The sequence below is a fragment of the Lipotes vexillifer genome, unplaced genomic scaffold (assembly GCF_000442215.2).
Source record: "Lipotes vexillifer unplaced genomic scaffold, Lipotes_vexillifer_v1.1 scaffold6, whole genome shotgun sequence".
NCBI lineage: Eukaryota > Metazoa > Chordata > Mammalia > Artiodactyla > Lipotidae > Lipotes > Lipotes vexillifer.
This window is the reverse complement of record NW_006799037.1, coordinates 23,003-29,248: the sequence shown is the minus strand read 5'-3', so window position 1 is coordinate 29,248 and position 6,246 is coordinate 23,003. Positions and strand designations below refer to the sequence as shown.

Sequence of the window (6,246 nt, the reverse complement as noted above, 5' to 3'; positions counted from 1 at the left end):
GCAATATAAACAAAGTCATATTTTGGACATTTAGGAGATAGCTCTGATTGCTAATGTTAATTTTTTTCTGATGCAAATATATGCCTTTACGTTGTGTCAATTCACAAGAGCCATAAAATGTCAATTAAAAAAAAAAATGTCAGTTTTTGCCATCCTTACAGTTTTTTTCACTACAGAGAACTAAAGAAAAGAATGACCTTATTGTTGTTAAGTTCAATGGGGACTTTTTCTATCCTTTTAAAATGTGTCTTCTCTATTCATGTGTATCTCTTCACCTTAGTTGAACGAAATTTTTCATTACTAATTTACATATTTCATTGAATAACAGTGTGTTTTAGGGTGACTCTTCCAAGAGCTATTGAGGAAAATATGTGTTATGGTTAATCTATGATTTGCTAATGACTTTTGATTTCCTTTGATCTCCGATCCAAGTGGTAAAATGCACTGTGTGATACACTCACACCTGGTACAGAAACCAGCGCTAAGGGCATAATTAGAAGTTGACAATGCACGTGATAATCCCAATTCATTTTTCTTTTTGGCAAGACAGTAATTGGCTGGAAATTTAAAATTCTCCTTTTAAATTCTTAAACAAATCACTCCTCCGAAGTTTTACACTTAATCACTACCATCTATCAGCCACCACCTATTCAATTATAAATATGTACAAAAAGCCTGTTGTATACCAGGAACTATTCAAGGTACTGGAGTACTGTGGTAACCAAGGCAGACAGGGTATTTGCTTTCATGGTGCTTAGGTCTTATCTAGGGAGACAGACAATAATCCAGTAAGTAAAATTTCAGATGCTGTAGTGTGAGGAAAATAAGACTAAATGTCATGAGACAGAGTCATGGGAGGAGGGCAATATTAAATAGGATAGTCAGGAAGGACTGACATTTGACTGAAACCTGAATGATGAGGAGGCAGCTGCTCACAGATTTGGAAAAGAGCCTCTCAAACCAAGGAACCAGCGGGTGCAGAGGCCTGAGGAAATGTGTGGCAACTTTTAATGTTTTGGGTACTGAGAATGCAGGCCCTCTTTACAACGAACTCCCCGCCCCTGCCCCAGCTCCCCACCACACACACACTGATAAGAACCCAGCAGTAAGTACAGTGAGAGATTGGAATATTTTACTTAACTTCTGGACGGTGAAAGATCTGGTAAGGAACTAAGCGGAAGTCAAGAAGAAAACAAAGATGAATTGGAACCTGAAAGCCTACTAAGATTTTTCTATCATTAAGGTGGATTCTAGGAAATTTACTTTTGTTGATTTAGTTTTGTTGATTCAATAAAGTTACTGACTAGCAAGGAATCCACCCTAAGTCACTCTTCTTCTATGCTTAGTGCATCACTCTATTTATAACTAAATGTTTCCTGAAGTAAAACAGCCACTTTGTTCCCTGTATTTATGCTTTTCAACAGAGATCCCATAGTAGATTTTCTTTCATTTGTGGTAAACTATCTTTAACCATGCATCAAGGCAATAAAAATAGTTTTCATGTGATTATGTCTTTGGAAGTCTGGCACAAAATGTGATTTCACTTAGCGTGGTGTGACAGCTGTAAATCGTCACATTCCAGCTTAATGCTTCAATATTGTATTTTCAGTGTGACTGAATGGCTGGCTTTTTCCGGCTTTGACTGCCTTTTCTATAGAGAAGCTGGCACTCAGACAAATCCCCTGAGACACCCTCACAAAGAGATGCTGACAGATGTCTGTCTCTCAGAGGTTCTAACTGGGCAACATTCCATGCAGACATGCTGGGCATGAGCGTGGGTGTCTGTGTCTGTTGGCCTATGGGAGAGTCTTCTCATTCTGTCTTGCCAGCAGCCAAAAGGCATGGAGAGCCCTTTGGGATGGGAGTTCTGCCCTGGGGCCAGCATGCTTAGGTAGAATGGCACTGAGCCAGTTTAACAGGGCAAGGAGTCTTATTCAAGAAAGCCAGAAGCAGTGCAGCAGGCTGGAGAATCAAACCTTTCTCATTATATATACTGTCATAGACTAAGTGTTTAATAAATAATTGGTCCTGTTCAGGCACTCTCCTCAATACGTGTGATATACAGATGCTTAGCTCAAGGAACTCACCCTAACTTGTTCAGGGAAATAGCCTATAGCAGCCAACTCTTTTTTTTAGCCACTCCACCCCAACTCCAAGACTGGTTACAACTCATTCAGTGAATTTTCAAGTAGTTGTATCAAGTACTTTCTTCTATGCCAGGCATTGTGGTCTGCTTAAGATAAACAGCAATAAAAAGACAGATTGTTCTAGGATTAATACTGTATACACAAAAATGTTATAATGGTTATCTTGGGAGAGTAGAATTAGATGGAGATATGGACAAAGACTCAAATTTTACATTTTGAACTTTACTATTTGAACTTTTTGTAACATTTTTTTGGCAGTGATTATTTTTTTGTAACTCAACTAAAATCTTCTGAGCAACTGTTTGTGCCAGGCACCCTTCTGAGCTTTGAGAAGACAGCAGTGAATGAAGCAGAAAAAGTCCCCAGTCCTCAAGGAGCTTACATTCCAATTGGGGAGTAATACAAAACAAAAAACCTATACAAATGTGCTATTATAATATAATAAGTGATGACATGGCCCATGGAAAAAATAATTTTTAAAAATAAAAGTGTTCATTTTTAAAAGTTATTCTATTCTGACTTGTTCAGATAATCTTGACTCTTTAGAGACCAGGATTCTTTACTGGCCTGGGCAAATAGCAGCACTGAGAGAAACGGGCCAGGGGGCCAAGCCTCAAAGCCTTGAACCATTCGGACTCTTGCCAACACTCTCTCCATCGAGCACAAATGAAAAGGCAGTTTGAGATGCCTGCGTTCTTTTGGCACAAGAGTGATGTCAATCCAGAGAGTTTGACCTGGCTGGTTGTTCTTGACTGGAGCCCAGACCTTTTCCCACTCAGTTTGGGGACAGAACTCACTGCTGTGCCAGTATGTGAAGGTGCCGACCCTGCCTACCCCACATACATAGCCTGCTTCTTTCCAGCTTTACCAGCTGGTTTCCATTGGCTTCTGGCCTGCCTTGTCTGACAGCTGCCTGAACACCGGGACTTAAAAATTAGTTCTAAATGCCTGAGTCCAGCTACCACATTCCAACCTATTTCTAGGACAACATCTTCTTTCTTTGGCTCCCTGAGAAACTACTCCTCTTTTTCTGTTTCTAAACTGTTTCCATTCCTAGTTCAGGGTGAGGTCTCCTCACCTGGAAGTGCAAAACTTAGGGGTTCCAGTTCCTGCTCGTAGCCAAGGAGAAGATGCTGTTTTCACTAAATTCCTCTAGTCAAAGAAGAGGTAAGACTTGATATGATATTAAAGAAACACAATAAAAACTGTACGCATACTAACATTACAAACATTTAAAAAATCTTCTTTGTTTTTATTCCAATCATGAAGGTAACACAAGCCTGTTGCAAAAACTTTAGAAAATACGGTAAAAATAATTTATACTTTAATAAATTATTTTCATTTTTATCTATTCTTGTGCTCATATGTTTATTGCTGTTATTGGTTAAATATATTATTCATGCATTTGGGACAAAATTCCAAAAGTAAAATCTGTTTCCCTGCCACCCAGTTCCTCTCCCTGAAGCGAACTCTTCATCACAGTATCCTCTTTTTTCTTAGTTTTTTTTTTTTTTTTTTTGCGTTACGCGGGCCTCTCACTTTGTGGCCTCTCCCATTGCGGAGCACAGGCTCTGGACGCGCAGGCCCAGTGGCCATAGCTCACGGGCCCAGCCGCTCCGCGGCATGCGGGATCTTCCCGGACCGGGGCACGAACCCGCGTCTCCTGCATCGGCAGGCGGACTCTCAACCTCTGCGCCACCAGGGAAGCCCATTAGTGAAAACTTTTGTATTTAAAATTACCAACTGGACTCAGTTTAGATACCCCCAATTTTGTTGGCAACTTCCAAAGCATCGTAATCAGGAGCCAGTTGAACATACGCTTTTTCTCTCCATCAGGCCTTATCAGGGTGTTCACCTTGGCCACGTCAATGTCATAGACCTTCTTTACAGCCTGTCTGATCTGGTGCTTGTTGGCCTTGATATCCACAGTGAACACCAGTATGTTGTTGTCTTCTATTTTCTTCATGGTTGACTTGGTGGTGAGGGGGGACTTGGTGATGCCATAGTGGTCAAGTTTGTTTCTCCTAGGGGCACTCTTCTGAGGACATTTGGGCTGCCTTCTGAGCCACAGTGTTTTGGGCAGTTGGAAGGTGAGTGATGTCCGGATCTTTTTTGTGTGGCTGTGGATGCCTTTCAGCACTGTGTTCTTGGCCTTCAAAGCCTTTGCTTTGGCTTCAGCTTTGGGAGGGGCAGGGGCTTCCTTCTTTGCTTTCAGCACCATCTTTGTGAAAAGCCACAGTATTCTCTTATAATCCTTTTCATTTCTGTAAAATCTGTAGAAATGTCCTACTTCAGTAAACCTTTCTCTGCTTCAAACTCCGATGTTTCAGTTTATTTGGCCTCACTGTGCATCGGGCACATGAACTTTGGTAACAATTTCTTTTCTGATTTTAATACTTTAATTTTTCTTGCTTTGTATCTTAGTCAATCTAGCTAAATATTTGTCAATTTTTTTTTAAGAAAAAGCTCTTGGTTTTATTGATTTTCTCTATTGTTTTTCCATTCTATATTGTATCTGTCTCCATTCTGTTCTTTATTACTCCCTTCCTACTGCTAGCTATTGTTTTAGTTTGCTCCTTTTTCAAGTTCCTTAAGGTGTAAAGTTACTTTATTGATTTACTTTGCCACTCTCTCTATTATGTCAATGAAAAATCAAATAACAATCAAGCTAAGAAGAAAGAAAAGAGAATATTATTCAAGACAAACTGAGGATTATAACCCAGGAAACAGATTCTCAGAAACTCTGAGAACCGCTCCACTGATCAGGAGTTAGAGATACAGTTTTATACAGTTTTGAGATAAAGAATTAATGTATCATATTGAAAGGTTAGCATTGTGCACACAGTTCATCTGTTTTTTTGTTTTTAGTCAGTTATGCACGTACAGAACAAGCCCTTGGTCAATGTGACCCTTTGTATGAGATGAAAAAAAAATATTAATCATAGAATTACAATGCTGGCATCTGAAGAAAGGGACCAGCTTTTTCTCAAAGTTTGATTTCATCCTCCTGCTTTGAGAAGGTCTGGGTAATGTATAATGTAGATGCACAGTGCACATTGGGAAAGGCCTACCATAAAGGGGTCATGTCATTTTTTTTTTCCTTTCTGTCTTAGTTTGATTGTCCAGCCATAGAAAATTTAAGATTTTTCCTCACCAACTATATATGTAGATATTATTTACTATTTTGTTTAAAAGTTATTGTACGCTAACACAACATTGTAAAGCAACTATATTCCAATAAAAATTAATTAAAAAATAAAAATTATCATACAGTATAACTGATTTTTTACAGTACTGTTCTATGAATATTAGCAAATATACAGATGTGCATAACCAATATCACAATCAGAATACAGAAAAACTACTTGTTCTGTTAATTACTGAGAGATAAGTGGTAAAATCTCCGACTATAACTGTGACTTGTGTATTTATTTCTTTCAGAATTGTTGCCAGTAGTACAAAGAATTTTTTTCTTGAATCATTTGAGTGGGATATAAAGTTACTCTTTTTCGTTTTGTAATTAATCAATATTTTATGATAGATATTTCAAAACTATATAAATGTTCTATTTTCATCAAACTAAATTTATTCATTGATTTTTTATCAACATAAATTCATGATTTCATATTTTATCCAATGAGTTATAGTCTGTTAATACCATTATTTATTTTGGGACCACGCTGGTGGCACAGTGGTTAAGACTCCACGCTCCCAATGCAAGGGGCCCGGGTTCCATCCCTGGTCAGGGAACTAGATCCCACATGCATACCACAACTAAGAGTTCGCATGCCACACTAAAGAGCCTGAGTGCTGCAACTAAGGAGACCACCTGCTGCAACTAAGACCCAGTGCAACCAAAATAAATAAATGAATAAATATTTTAAAAAATATATCATTATTTATTTTGCAACTCAAGCTATACCCAATTTGGCCACTGGAGCCTCTTCAAGCTGGCTCTTGTCCTTTTGATATGTCCCTGTCATTCTTTGAGCACTTCCTTGTTTCTTGTACAAGATGCTCCAGACTCATCTTGTATTTTTCCATGCCTGTAACTAACCCTGTAATTAGCCATTTCTCCAACAAGTGAAAAATATTACTT

The 6,246-nt window shown here is 38.6% G+C and overlaps 1 pseudogene; it reads right to left on the bottom strand.

Annotated features, from left to right (window-relative positions):
• Nucleotides 1–3,901: 3,901 nt before the first annotated feature.
• Nucleotides 3,902–4,392, bottom strand: LOC103073926 (60S ribosomal protein L23a pseudogene; annotated as a pseudogene).
• Between the last annotated feature and the right edge of the window lie 1,854 nt (nucleotides 4,393–6,246).